The 15,868-nt window shown below is 37.8% G+C and overlaps 1 pseudogene; it reads right to left on the reverse strand.

The window, feature by feature from the left end:
* Window positions 1-12,982: 12,982 nt before the first annotated feature.
* Window positions 12,983-13,489, reverse strand: LOC120862777 (annotated as a pseudogene).
* Between the last annotated feature and the right edge of the window lie 2,379 nt (window positions 13,490-15,868).

Consider the following 15,868-nt stretch of genomic DNA (forward strand, 5'->3'; position numbering starts at 1 on the left):
CAAGTTAGGGCAAATTTAATACAATGATCACAGGGTAAAAATAAATATTGAATGATTAAGTTAGAGTCCTGAATCAAAGAATGCAAACTGGATTTCCGATAGGAAGAGAACACAGAGTGGAAGGAGAGGAAGGGCATTCCAGATAAGAGAAATGTAAAATACAAGGCAGTGAGAACAAGCCAGTGAGATCTGCTTTGCTAGAAACTGATAAATGAGACTAAGGCAGTGGAATGCCGCTTATTGGTGGATGCCTGAAAAGACGGATAATTATTTTTGGTTCAAAATAAAATAGCATTGTTCTTGAGTAGTGGTTTAACAGATGAAATCATCATGTAAGGAAAATCATTTTAAGAGCAGAATAGAATAAAAGACTACAGAGAGAGTATCGGTTGGCTTGTTAGAGAAGGCTTGGGATTTGGTTTTTGTGGGCCTAGAATAAGTGAGAAGGAATAGATTTTAAAAAATATCTTGGGTGCAAAATGGGCTGTTTTCACGATAAAGGACTAAAAAAGAAGGCAAAATGAAAAAGTAAAAATGACTTCCAAGATGTTGATGGCAGCAAATGAAGGTGATTGTGATGCTATTAGTAAAAATGGTGAGGTTAAGAAAACAGGAAATGAGAAGCAAACTGTTGGGTTTAACACATTAAGTTTCAGGGCCAGTTCAAACTTCAGTGAGTATCAGAATCTTCTGACAGTCTTGCTAACAGAACACAAATTCCTGGGACCCACTCCTAGAGTTTCTGATTCCACAGGTTGCGGATGAACCAAGGGTTTTTGGGTACCAAACTTTGAGAACCATGTATGTAAGTCATATCCTTCAGTGACAGTTAATGATGATGGAGTAAGGGGGTCTGAGGCCAACAACATAAGTGTGGGAATTATCTGTACATAGGTCATGGTTGAAATTGTGTTGTGGAAATTTCTGATTGATAGCACTTTCCATCATTTTTATACTCTCTATCATCTGTTTCCTTAATTATAGTGCTGACATTAAAGCGAAATAAATGTTCAGTCTCTGGCAGCTGGGAAAAGGGACGGATACTTAAAGAAATAAAAACACTGATTTTGAAAATAGATGGGTGTATAAGGGAATATCAGGCATAGCTTTCGATGGATGCAGCAGAAAGAGATGTAGGAACAAGTTGCATGTGGTAGTAGGAATAAAGGACCTCTAGGTATTTGGCAGTCTACCCTAGAAACTTCCTTTCACTCTCTGTAAAGAAGCAAAAGGTAGAAAGTTAAAAGGAAAACTTAATAAGTCTACTTTGTATTTTAATTATTGTCAAGTACCCAGGTGCTTCAGTGAAGAGTTTCATGTACATATAAATCACTTCTGTGCCCTTGCATATTTGCAGAAATCTAAATGAGATGTTGTTCCATTTAAAATTTAAATAACTCTTTTGAGAAAATGCCAACCAGATTGCTTCAACTAGAAGCCAATGCATAAACATGTGTTTGTTATTTACTTGTTAATGTGTTCGGCATCTTGACATATTTTGATGTTTTTCACATGAATCCTGAAGTCCTCTATAGTGTGACTTGATGCCCCTACAATGGTGTGTAAAGAAGTAAACAAACAACATTGTGGAAGACACACAGTACATGATTCACAGAAAGACTTTTTCCTTTTCCACTTCCAGAGATAATGGTTACCAAGTGTGATGTTCCATTGTTCCCAAAGGGTTCAGATCTGCCTAAACTCACACTTTTTACAAAATGGCAGGTTCAGACCCACAAGTGCAGCTCTTTAAGGGGTGACTCAGCAGAGAGAAGTTCGCCTGAGACTTAAGGGGTGAACTTGGCTTTGTTCAGCAGGCTCTGGCTGATTGAGTCAGCCTCGGTTCTGGCAAGGCAGCTGCTGGCAGAATTGTGCACTCATTTCACATTCTCTGTATTCTGATTGGAACTTACCTCCTATAAGAATAATTTGAAGTTAACTAGGGGTGGGGGGGAGTTTAAGTTGAATGCTTAATACTTGAAAATGCACAACTTCAATGCTCCAACAGGGGGAAAATTTGACCAAAAACAGATTATTTTAAAAAAAATGCCCCTAGGGTTTCTTGGACATAAAATTGTTTTTTGAAAACAACATTATGATGAGTTAAGAGTGAATGAATCAGAAACATACGGATTAAATTTTCCCTGAAATTTACATGGATTTGGAAGTCATGGAGAAAAGGGCACTTGGCAAGATACCTTTGAGATTTTATCCAACCAAAAACATTTGAGAAATAATCTGAGGTGCTTTGGTGAACACAAAACAGTGCCAAATTCTTTCACTTTTATAAACTGCACTACAATAAAAATGAAAAAGAAAATGACCTAATTGTAATTTAATGAAGACATGAAATACTGCTTGTACAGCAGCTAGCAAGCTCTGCAGATAAGCACCAGCTTTTTAAGAGATCAGGATATGGGTGGTGGTGGTTTAGTCACTAAGTAGTGTCCAATTCTTGAGTGTTTGAGAACAAATCTCAATCAAGTAGGAGCAATAGTTTTGCAAGCTACAAATGCTGTAGGCCTACAGATACAGCCTGAACACAAGCTGAGGCTGGGAGAGAACATTTTATTTGCTGGCCATTTTTCTTCCTCACCTAAAGGAAATTAAGATCAATACCAACAATAACTAAAATATAATTTTAAGAAGAACACATAGTGTGCCTATTTATATTATATTACTAGCTTTTGGTTTGTTTGTTTGTTTTGGTATTTTTCTTACACAGCATATCAGTAAGATCAAAGTCTGGGGCTGAGACTACTGCAAGTGCCTCTGGTGCTTCTAGTTAGTATCAGGTGAGACAGAGCCAGATCTGTACAGACACTGGCACTTTAACAAGTCAAAACAAGCTTTGAGTTACTTTATAAGCATTTACAAAGTCATTAACAAAATGTTTATGAGGAAAATACATTAAAAATCTCAGTTTTATGGTTTTCATTGTGCTAAGTATTTTTTCAGCCTCAGAAAAGTTCTTCATGTAGCATTTTTTCCCCATGCCTTTTTCTGGAGGACCAAATACTAACGTCCCATTCATACAGGGCTCATATGAGATCCTATTCAATAATTACATTTGTGTAATAGCTTAGAAAGTAACTACTATATGAAGACATACATTTTCTAAATATTCACTGTTTGGTTGTAAAGAGAGTTAAAGAAGGGGAGCATTTATGGATATGGAGATCCGAAAAGATGTAGTATTTAATCCATGGACTTAAAATTTGAACTTACTGTATAGAAACAAGCAAGGACATTAGAAACCTTGACTTTCTTCAGACTTGCTCTTGATCCCAGGTAAGTAAACTCACTTTTTCTTACCTTGCAGATAGGTGCTAGCTCCTCAGAAGAAAGGCTCCTGTAAGCACTTCACTTTCTGGCTAATAAGCTGTCATAAGGGCAGTTTTTAAGTGGAAACCAAGGTGAACTGAGGAGTCATTTACAGAGCAGATCCTTCTAGGTGTGTACATTATTACTTAGGCAGACTAAATTAGTTGTATAAATAACATTTGAAATACTTGAAACTTAGTCCCTCTGGCTTTTTAACTCCAGTAATATCATATCATATGTAGGGAAGAGGAACTTGGAAATTTGCATTGCACACAATGCAAAAGTTAGCTCAGAAGACAGTAACAGAGCCCCAAGATACAAATTCTGGGTTTCTGTTAAGTCTTTCTTTAGAGAAAATATTGTATCCAGCTGAAGGGGATAAAGCCCTTTTGTTTCCAGAGAGGAAGGCGTGAGCCCTTCATGAATGTCAAAATATGCAAAGTTCATCATAATATACTGTTCATATTTTCTCACAAAACAAAAGCAAAACCACAAATGGACATCAGTGTACCTCTTCAGACATGCAGTGATTTATCTCTCTCACCTAATAAGTACATTTTACTATTTCTGGTACTTGCTGAGTCTGTTTTGCAGTCAGCTTTTATGTGTTTCCATGTAGAACTCAACAGGGGAGCTCAGCTGCCTTATAGAGTAGAACCTTTGTGAACCCCAACATGCCACTTTTCAATACATCAGAGATTTCTATGTCTTGGCTGAAAGCCTTGGATTTTTTTATATCAGTTTGCTTCATCTGCACCTCCATCTTTGGCCTTGACAACTGACTTTCTTTTCAGGGCCTGTTTTTAAAAATGAATACAATTTTTTTCTCTTTATCACGTTGGAACATTTCTGGCATGTTCCACACTAGGAGAAGAAAAGATGCTACATCGAGGAGTGTCTGCTGAATGAATGACTGGGCTCATTCTTAGGACAGTGGCCAGTTCTTACCAATAAGTTTCATAGCATATGCAACTCAAACTGGGGTTTTAGCCTGGAAGTCACCTCCTCTAGTGGGATTTTCCAATACTATCTCCCACCCTAAGTTGCCCACCTTCTTATTAATTTGTGCTTATACCTGTATGTTCCTTGGCAACCTGAACATTGCCCATCACAGCTCTTGTCACTTTCCATTGAGATTGTCTGTTTACTTATGTTTCTATCATATAGATTGTAAGCTTCTTGAAGGCAAGTACTATATTTGACCTAGTTTATTCATTTCTGTAACTGAAGCACATAGAAAGGTGTCTGGGACAAGGCAGAAACTCAATATGTTTTAATATTTGAATGAATGTATTGGGCTTCCCTGGTGGCTCAGAGGTTAAAGTGTCTGCCTGCAATGCGGGAGACCTGGGTTCGATCCCTGGGTCGGGAAGATCCCCTGGAGAAGGAAATGGCCACCCACTGCAGTATTCTTGTCTGGAGAATCCCATGGACGGAGGAGCCTGGAGGGCTACAGTCCACGGGGTCTCAAAGAGTTGGACATGACTGAGCGACTTCACTTTCACTTTCATCTGGTGACAGTATATATAATGTGATAGTAAATGAGATGTGATATTTATTAAAAGGCTGTATACATTTAAAAGTATGAAAACATGACTGGTATCAAAGTGAAGTGAAGTTGCTCAGTCATTTCTGACTCTTTGCGACCCCATGGACATAGCCTACCAAGCTCCTCTATCCATGGGATTCTCCACGCAAGAATACTGGAGTGAGTTGCCATTTCCTTCTCCAGAGGGTCTTCCCAATCCAGAGATCAAACCTGTGTCTCCGGCATCTCCTGCAGGTGGATTCTTTACCATCGAGCCACCTGGGAAGCTGTGTACCTTTTCCTTTAGAAACAATATTCAACAATACATTAATCCATTTTCTTCAATCTTTAATTTTCTTGTATTCCTCAGTGTTGAATACACCATTGACTGCTTTAGAATTCATTGAGAAACCACTGAGGCTAAAACTTGTTGCTTTCAGCATACCAAATGGTATCCATCTCTGTCTCAAGATGTCACATTAAAGAGATCCATGCTTTTTATCACTAACACCAACATTTTTTCATTTTTTCCAATTTTTATTTTATAAGATAATAAGGTAAAGGTTAGTGAAGATTTAAATGATTGTACAAACAGTGCTGTATGGGCCAGAAAGGTGACTGTGCCAGAACAGCTGAGGTTTGGCAGGCAGCAGTAGACCCCCACATGTAATCCATCAGCAAGTTCCTTGCGATCTTCTTCCAAAGCATGCCTTGTATATATCCACTTCTTTTCCACCCTGTTACAGGCGCCATAGTCAAGGCATCATCACTCCTCCCTATGCTGCTGTATTAGTCTCCTAACAACCCTTGCTTTGAGTTCTGCCCCCATAGAGTATCCCATATACCACAGAGTGGCCAGAAGGATCCTTTAGAAATATGTCATTGGCTTAAAATCCTCATTGGCTTTTAATTGTTTTTTAGAAATAAGACTGATTTCTTACTCTGTTGCACAAAGGCCTAACTGATTGGGCCAGTCTGCCTGTCATCCTGCACCATCCTTGTGTACTCTTCTCCTGCCCATTGGTCTTCATTTTGTCCCCAAAACACCAAGGGGATACCTTAATGCTCTGCTCCTGCTGCCTGTAATATTTTCCTTTCCTCTTCAACCCCCTCCCCGCCTTTTTTTTTTTTTTTTAGATCTCAGGCTATCTGTCCTCTAAAGCAGCCATCGCTCTTATTTTGCATCTTACGTGGAAGTCATTGCTCTTACATGGAAGTCATTGCTCTGTACTAACTTTCCTTTTGGTTGTTGATTGTCAAGTTTCTCATAAGCATGAAGCTCTTTGAGAGCAGGAACCTGTCTGTGTCTCTTGGGGAAGTGGAAGCCATTGGTTAATGGGTAGTTCTCAGATTTTTTTTCTGTAAACCAAAAGCTGATTACATCCTTAAAAAAGAAAATCATGTCAAGGAGATTCTAAATGCTGACAAACTCCCTTTGTTCATGATTGTCTCCCCCCAGCCTCCCAAATACATTTGGTCATTAGAAAGGTAAAGTGTGTATGAAATACTATAAAAAGGACTGCACATATACAAAAGGGTAATGAAAGTGAAAACATGTAACATAATATGTGAAACATTTAACACAGTGCCTGACACATATTAGGAACCAAAATCTGCTCATAAGTTTGCATATTTATCACACATTATTCACTAATAGCTTTATACATTCACTCAGTAGATGTCGTCCACCAAACCCAGGAGCACCAGTAGATATTGATAGTAAAAGGGGCAGGTCTTCAAAGAGGAATAAGATGTAAATCCAACAAGCAGCTAAAGGCCAGAAAAGCCAGCCCAGAATTTCAGTGGTCTAGAATTCAATATACTTAATATATAAACTTTTCTAAGATGAGAAATTTGATAGAAGATTATTGAAAGATTTAAGTATGTGCTTGATCTTAGAATTTCTGTTGATTTTCTATACTCTTAAAAGTGAGAACTAAATCTGTGAATTTGCTGCATATTGAAATATTATTCCAGTTACTACAATGGTATAACAGATAACCACACAATTTAATGGGATAAAATAATGAGTTATTATGCTCACAAATTCTAGGTCAGTAATTCAAGAAAGGCACAGTTGATTAGTTCTCACTTAGGACTCTTTTGTAATGGGAGTCAGATCAGGGTGACATTCATCTGAATGTTTGACTGTGGCTTGAGGACCTACTTCCAAAGTGGCTCCCTGACAGGTGTGATAAGTTGACCAGGTGCTTCAGTTCTCTCCATATGGGCCTCTTCAAAGTACAGCTTTGGTGACCTCATAATACATGCTTGGCTTCCTCCAGAGTGAGTGATTCAAGAGATCAGATAACCTTGAGAGTCATACACTGTTGCTCTTATAGTCTGTTGGTGACACACAGCCAGTCTGAATTCATAAGAGAAAATGACACAAGGATGTGGATAACAGGGGATGTGGATCATTGTGGGCCATTTCGGAGGCTTGCTAATGCAAATTTCATTAAATATTTGCTTTTGGGGTAGATAATATGCTTAGAGGATGCCCAGGGACCATGAAAGAATTTTTCTGTAACTAAAGTTAAAGAAAATGAATCACTTGTAGCCATCAATATTATAATTTAAAAAATACTTCATGTATTTTTATATTTTTAAATAAAATCTTATTTTTAAAATGAAAGTTCATAATTATACAAAAGAATACAAAATTGTACTAATCATAAAAATTCCAGATATCTTTTAGATAGCATCTTTCATTTATTCATTTAGCCAAACATTCATTTTACTAAAATTTCTTGAATAACTGCTCTATACATAGTCCTGTGAAAGCAGCTATAAAAAAATGATTTTTATCATCCTCTTTTCTAAAAGAACTTAGGCCAATAAATGTATTGGTGCTTTGACCAAGAAATTACAGAAAGGAATGACTCTGCATAGATTGCTGCCTTAAAAAAAATTAGTTCCAAAAAAAGTTTTGGAACATTTAGATCTATTTCCTGACAGTTTTCCACTGTTCCTTCCAGTGCAAACCCACAGTTAGGGAGGAGGGGTAAGAGCCTTAAAACTTGATTTGAATAATCACTAGTTTTAATGTCTAGCGTAATTTTGATCTAAAGACACATACGAGCACACACACACAAACATGCAGGCACACACATGCCCCACATGCAAGTGTCGGGTTGACAAAAGTTGTGCAGCTGCATTTTGATCTCCAGGTTCTTCTCTGAAAATCAAGTCCAGATGACTGTGAACCAAGCTGACTGTAGGAAGGAGAGAACAGGTTTGAGCAAATGTAGACCCACTCTGAAACTTCATGGAATCTGTTTGGAATAAACCAAATTTTCCAGATCTCTCCAAATGTTGCTTTGCCTAACCCCAGGGAGATCATCTTTCCAATCATTTGAAAGCAGAATAAGTTTGAGAACTAACTTCTGCAGCTTCTCAGAACTTAGGCAGTGCAGATAAAGCAACACTCTGATAACTTGCTTAAAATCTTAGCAAGTATCTGTAGAAGGATTTCATTACCCTTCGAGGTATGAATAGCTCCAGATGGGTGAGAGTAAGGAGGTGTTTGGTGAAGTTCTTTTGAATTTTACCAAACCGGAAGCGTTTGAAAACTACCTGGAAATAAATGAGCCCAAACTACTACTGGATTTATAATAGATGCTATGTTACATAATTGAGCATATTCAAAATTTGTGAAAAGAACCATTCAATAATAGCATTGGAGACTGCCACGTTGCAGACAGGTGTTCCATAAATAAGTCCATAAGCTCTGTATTTGCATTTCCAGCATGGTGTTCTTGTGAAATTCAGTCAGAATGGCTTTTGAGCACAGTTAAATATATACAAACTTACATTGAAAGTTTTGTGCCTACACAAGATATTTATGTTTGCACATAGCAATGAAGTTCCTGGATGATCTGAAGTTATTTTTAACCCAATTATTAATTAAAGTTGGCTAGCTGGAACAAATTGCTGTGATATAAACTGACATAGCTTCTTCATCATGGGTTAAAAAAAATAGCAATCTATTACAGGAAGTGAAACCTGATTGCATGAAACTGAACCCACACAAAACTTAAACTGTTCAGATAAACAGTTTCCTTCAGGAAAACTCTCCTATACCCTTCTATAGACATTGAATGTTTAGTACAAATGTGAGACAAACTTTTCAGTCAGAAACTTTACAAATAGAATATTTGTCTTAGAAGAAAATTTTTGTTTCTTCTCCTTTCAACTACAAGGTCACAGTTTTTTCTTTATGCCTGCTTACTTTGGAGACACATTTATTATGTAAGAAAGAGAATTTGGAGAAACTCATCATATTATACACACCATTCTGTTTGTCAGTGTTTATATAAATATTCATTCACAGGCCTGATCATCCTTGTGACATAATGTACTCTGACATACATAACATTAGTAAAATTGATTTGAGAAAGATTTCTCCTCTTTTCTGTTACACCAGAGTTTTGCTTTGAATAAATAATTAATCATTTAACTCACAGCAGTGAGTAAGATGCCCAAGAATGACTGAAAGGAAAAAGGTTTTCTCCTATCAGGCCTTCCCCTTGACCTTACCAAGAGAACATTGACAAAACAGTGGCAACCAAAACCAAACCCCAAAAAACAGGCCAAACTGAGACCAGGAAATAGTGATGAGTCACCATTACCTATGACAGATGTCATGGCAACAGCACCTGGCTAGAATGGGAATCTAGACAAGATATGAAGCAAATTTAGTGGTAACTCAAGAGTTAATACTTAGAGACGAGACTGGGGGAATATGGCAAATTCATTTAGGAAAATTAAGGGAATATGAAAATTCATAAAGAAGAAAGTAAAATCTACCAGTAATTGCACCTCTCAACTATAATCTTTATTAAATTTTGGAGTATTAATATTAACATTTTAAAAAATAGAGATCATATTTTGTGAACTCTTTATTGCCATTTTCATGTATCAACAGTTATTCTGTGTTTAGAATGGCTATAAAATATTTCATGGCATTAAAGTATTTTACTTAACAAGTCCTTTATTGCTAGACTTTTACCATATACAGATTTGGTTGTACTGTATATAATTTGGAATTGTTGCTTTTTCACTATTTGAAGTGATGCTGTGATTTGGATTCTTTTATGATTGTGAATAAATCTTTGTATATGGTGAGTTGCTGTTATTGTTGTTTAGTCACTAAGTCATGTCCAACTCTTTTGCAGCCCCATGGACTGTAGCCCACCAGGCTCCTCTGTCCATGAGATTTCCCAGGCAAGAATACTGGAGTAGGTCTCTATTTCCTTCTTCAGGGGAACTTCCTGACCTGGTGACTGAACCCCTGTCTCTGCCAGATTCTTTATCCTGAGACACCAGGGTGAGTTGCTAAAAGTGAAATTGCTAGGCTTATGGGTTTGCATATTATTTTTTGGGCATCTGTAGAGTATTGAAAGTGTTCTCCTAGGAAGATTAGGTGACTGATAACCAGCACTGTAGTCATGTGGGTCTCTTTCCAAGGCCTCAGCCCCATTCCTTGTAACTGTGCCTCAGTAGTTCTTACAGGGATAGTACCCAAGTCTGAGCATTTGGGAAAGAAAGGGGAAAGTCCAGCCAGACTTGAATGCAATCACACCTCCTCAGATTTCTCTGCCTATCCTATATCATCTGATAAGGGGAACACATTACAGATAGGAGAACCACTGGACAGTGTTAAGTGGCAGAAAGCAGGATGAAATTAAGCTTCATAATTTTTATCTTAAGACTGGGAGAAATTTATTGAGTTTCTGAAGGTTATGTAAGCAACTCAAGCCTTGACCTGAGAATAAAATGCAAGCTGGTGACTATTCAGATAATTACCAAACCAATTTTTCTTTCTAATAAAAGTAACTCCCTTTAATTTCTAGGTTAATTTAAAATTAATAAAACATGGTAGGTGAGTAGCTCAGAAGGCTCCTACCTTCTTAATCTGTGATCCAAACAATAGCAAGCTTCTACTAGTGCGCGAGGGAGCTAGAACTGTGTCTTCTTCATGGCCATAACTCAGGACTTGTGGCAGAATTTCACATGTCTAAGAAATTCAGTCAGATCAGTATCTTGTGACTTTTTTAAATGCCCCAATGAATAGAAAACTGGAGGGTGGGGGTGGGGTTGGGAGGAAGCACCTAGACAGGCACTGTAAATTGAAACGGTTAGATGACTTTGATGATGTTTAATTATTCTGTGGTGATCACAGATTATCTTTCTAAATTTACTTTCTGGCTTTCTTCACATATTATATAACTGGGAGGCAGCACACTTTTGAGAAACACACTGAATAGGGAAACCGAGATTCTTGGCTTTGCTACTAACTAACCCAAAGACTTGGGATAATTCCCTTAACTTTTCTAGTCCACTGTTACTTAACTTGTCATGTAGTAACTTCTGTTTATAACAAGCAAATACCACTAATTAATATAGATAGGAGCCAGGTTAGCCTATATGGTGATTAAGATATTTGACAGTGATGCCTAATTATAGGTTCAAATCCTGGCTGTATACCACTTAATAACCATGTAACTTTGGGAAATTTGCTTAACCTCTCTGTATGGCAGACTCCTCACTTAAAAAACACAATTATAATAGAATCTACTTCTAAGAGTTCATGTGAGAATTCAATGATATTATTCAAGTGTGTCATCTGACAAGCACCCACTAACTGTTAGCTGTCAATAGTGTATACTCATCATAGTTTGGTAGAAATTTATTACATGAGACCCTTTAATTCATCTAGTGTAGAAATTATTTGGACTAATGTTCTTATTGCATCTATTTGAGCACTATTTAGTCTAGCTTGGTATCTTTACTAGCAGTAATGATTTGTTTATGTTGTTAAATTTGCTTCATTTTCTGAATAACCTTTTTTTACTTAGAGCATCATTTTATCTTTGTCTTCTTGTTTCAAAGCTGCTTTCAGAAAAACACTGAAAAAAATTGCTTACATTAACAATATAACTATTCAGTTAGGTTTTAAAATATGCTTCAAATTTCACAAGAGCCTAAAATTTGTAACTTAGTTTTGAAAAATTACTTTGATTCATATTATTTTGTTAATAATGATTTAGACTACACACTCTACTACAGTGAAGTTTATCTTTATGTGACTACATTTGGGTCAGCCTCTAAGGGAGATTAGTTATCAGAAAAGAAGAGAAGCCTCATTACAGCATGATTCACCCCAAAAGGGTCCTTCAGTTCTCAGAGGGCACTTAGACTAAGAAGCAAGGCTTTTCAAAAATGTAAAAAGAGTATGTATTAGTATCCAAAAGTTAATGCCATATTTTACATTGCTTCAGTTTTCATGTGCTAAAAGTCAAATTAAATAATAAGCTGCCAACATAAATTCAGATAGAGCCCTGCAAAGGTTTTAATATTTTGATAATGAAATAGTCTTCCGTGTCAAGAGGAAATATGTTAAAACAATACAAGCCACTAATGAAGCTAATAAGAGTTTACTAGGTATGGTACATTGCTGTAACTTTCTTTCTAAATCTTAGAAGCAGATTAAAGACCAATTGGGAAAAAAGAAAACCACAGTATAAGCTGTTAAAAAACTCCATTATTTGAGTTGATGAAAGAATGGCAACTAATAAAATAGACACAAAAGAAATCCGTTTTCTTTCTTTCCTTCTATCTGCCTATCTTCTATCATTATCTTCTATCTAATTATACTAGCAGTTAAAAAGATAAATCTGTCATTCTCCCACATTTGTGATCTTTTAGTTTTTCTTGGATTTATATCAACAAAGTAAAGAAACAAAACCATTTCTGAAAAAAAAAAAATCAATCCTCCTTACCCCCATTTGGTTAGTTAAGAATAGATTTTTCTTCAGAATACATTTTTGAAGTGAGTGACTGAAGTAGTCATAATTTATGATTATTTGCCTCAACCTGCATGTAAAAAGAGGTGATTTTGTGTATTTTTATCTCTCTTTTTATCATACCTAAGTAAAGCTGGGGATTATTTTAAATTTCATATTTAAAACACACAATTCAGGGAGATCAGAGCAATAACTAAATTTGAACATCAAGCATTCTGATGAGGACAGCATCTCATCAATTTGAAGTGTTTTCTAAATATGCAAAGTGATTAAAAGATATAAGTTAAAGGAGCATTTCAATCCCAATTTTTTTTTTTTTTTTGGCCAAGAAAGATTTTATTGAGAATCAGGGACACAGCCATAAGAGAGGGAAGCACACAGGACTGCAAACTAAAACCCAGGAGCCAGCAAGGGCCCTCTGGGCCAGGAACACTGCTTCCTGGGGTCCTCACAGTCTCCCACCAACAGACACACAAGACTGGGCAGCCAGGGGATGGGGCAGTGGCTCTGGTGTCCCACAGAGTGAGAGGACATATGATGCCTCATTATGAGTGACAGAGCAGGGAGGTAAAATGGAGCAGGGTCCATCACTGCCGAAGACCACCCCCTCCTCTCAGAGCCAATGCCAGATGGAGGGCTGAGCCACTTACTAGCCGGTAATCAGCTGATGTCTTCTCAACATTCATCTGTCTACCGCTGAAGTGAGCCTCTGTCGCTCTGGGGGAATTCCCTCTTTCTCCTCTACACGCTTCTTGATTTGTTCCACTTGTCTGTGGGTTCAGTGTCAATCTCGATCTCCTTTCTGCAGCGTCTTCACTTTAATTAGCATCTTCCTCTCCATTTGGGGCTGCACACAGATAAATTGCTGCTTCTACCGCTGCGGTCGCTGATGCCTCTCTCAGTCCCAATTTTTGACAGTAAGGCATTTCTGAATTTCATGCAATAAAAGGACCTTACTTGTAACATTTTCTCATAAAACTTTATGTGATTCAAACCACCAAATTGATTTTATCCAAAGTAAATTTAAAAAGAAATTGTGTTTGAAATTCATATATCAATGGCTAAAGATGAAAAGGAATGTATATATGACACTGGATCAAAGCAGTTAGTGAGTTATAAATGCCAACTGTATTAGGTGTGGCAGAACAAAACAAAAGTAGAAAACATAATTTAGCTCTCAAGATAATTCATACATGTATAAATTCTATGGTTCAAGCCAATATCTCCACAGTAGGAAGACGCACACATTATGGTGAAGGCATTGCAAAATGCTCGTTACATGGGTTTCTTTGAAGGACAAGCAATGTCTCCATGTTATTATATAGCCTAATTCTAATCATTTCTGACTTTCCAAAAACCATGTTTTGGGACCATGCTACTTTACTGACTCGCAAAATTGTCTTGTTGTTCAGCCCCTAAGTCATGTCTGATTCTTTTGCCACCCCATGGACTGTAGCCCGCCAGACTTCTCTGTCCACGGAATTTCCCAGGCAAGATTGCTGGAGTGGGTTGCCATCTTCTCCTCCAGGGGATGTTCCTGACCCAAGGATCAAACCCACGTCTCCTGCATTGGAGGCAGATTCTTTGCCGCTGAGCCATCGGATAAGTGAAGCAAGTGAAGTCACTCAGTCATGTCCGACTCTTTGCGACCCCATGGACTGTAGCCTACCAGGCTTCTCAGTCCATGGGATTTTCCAGGCAAGAGTACTGGAGTGGGGTGCCATTTCCTCCTCCAGGGGACTTTCCCGACCCAGGGTTCCAACCTGGGTCTCCCATAATGTAGGCAGACGCTTTACCCTCTGAACCACCAGGGAAGCCCAGGAGCCATCAGATAAGTCCCCATCCCCAAATTGTCTTAACTGGGTTTTCTTGTTACCTTACTTCTTACTGAGAGACATTTCAAGAAATACTAGTATGAGCTGACATTTCTGAAAATGTTGCCTTCTTTATCTCTTACTCCCTCTTCAACTGGAAAAGTTCCCTGGGGAACTTTTTTCTTCTGTAAAGGAAATGACATTTTTTTTTTCCTTCCTTTTTTTGCTTTGTCTTCCTGGAAGCTCAGAGCCAAAGTACTTTTCTCAAAATATAACAGCTCTGTTGGATCTTAGGACCTACTTACATGTATTTTCCATTGTGTTCTCTTTTTTCCTCCTCTGAACCTGTTTTCACTTTAGAATGTAATGAATTCTTTGTAGAAAGGTCATGGCTGGAGAGCTAGCTAGCTAGCTAGATGTGATTGATAGATCTGAGGAACATGGCAGGAATCAGAGTTAGTTGAGGTTAATAAACAAAGTCTACTGGTATGAATCAGAGTTAGTTGAGGTTAATAAACAAAGTCTACTGGGAGAGAACAGGTTATTAAAAGTAATATTTTATGTCAATGGTAAAAGTGTATGTTTGTTCACTAGTGAAAATGCAGGCAAATGAGAAAAACATAGAATTTCTACAGTCCTACCAGCTAGGTGGATCAGATGGTAAAGAATCTGCTGCAATGAGGGGGACCCAGGTTTGATCCCTGGGTTGGGAAGATCCCCTGGAGGAGGAAATGGCAACCCACTCCAGTATTCTTGCCTGGGGAATTCCATGGACAGAGGAGCCTGGTGGGTTACAGTCCATAGGGTTGCAAAGAGTCAGACACAACTGAGTGACTAACACTTTCATTTTTCACCAGCCAGAGATATCTGCTGTTAGTTTTTTGGTGTCATTCTCCTTAATATCTTGTCTCCATGAAGAATATGCATCAGATAGACCTCTTGGCCTCCCCTGTGGCCATCTGCAGAGCCATCCTTTACTCAACACTCTGAGACACAGAGAGACTATGTAATTGGCCTAGAGCTAATAATATTTAAACTCTGGTTTCAGCCTAGGTGGACTGACTTGAAAGTATATGCCTTGCCCTGAGCTACCATTGAGAACAAGTATTACATTTATTGAAAATCCTTCTAAGTTCAATGTACTTAAACCTCTTTCAATGTACTTGATTAACTGGAAGCTCAGTCTTATCCTGAGATGAATCTCGTGACACTACCCTTCTGGAAACTTCTGGGATGGTTGGGCATGATGCCTTGCTGCACATATTCAGAGCCCTTGCCTTCAACTCTCTACTTTCACATGCTAGGGAACACCATGACTTATTCATTGAGTCATTCACTACTGCACATCTTGATACCGTGTTGCTGGAAGTATCCAGACTACTGATTCCACAATG

Source organism: Oryx dammah, unplaced genomic scaffold, assembly GCF_014754425.2.
Source record: "Oryx dammah isolate SB20612 unplaced genomic scaffold, SCBI_Odam_1.1 HiC_scaffold_4, whole genome shotgun sequence".
In the NCBI taxonomy this organism is placed as follows: domain Eukaryota; kingdom Metazoa; phylum Chordata; class Mammalia; order Artiodactyla; family Bovidae; genus Oryx; species Oryx dammah.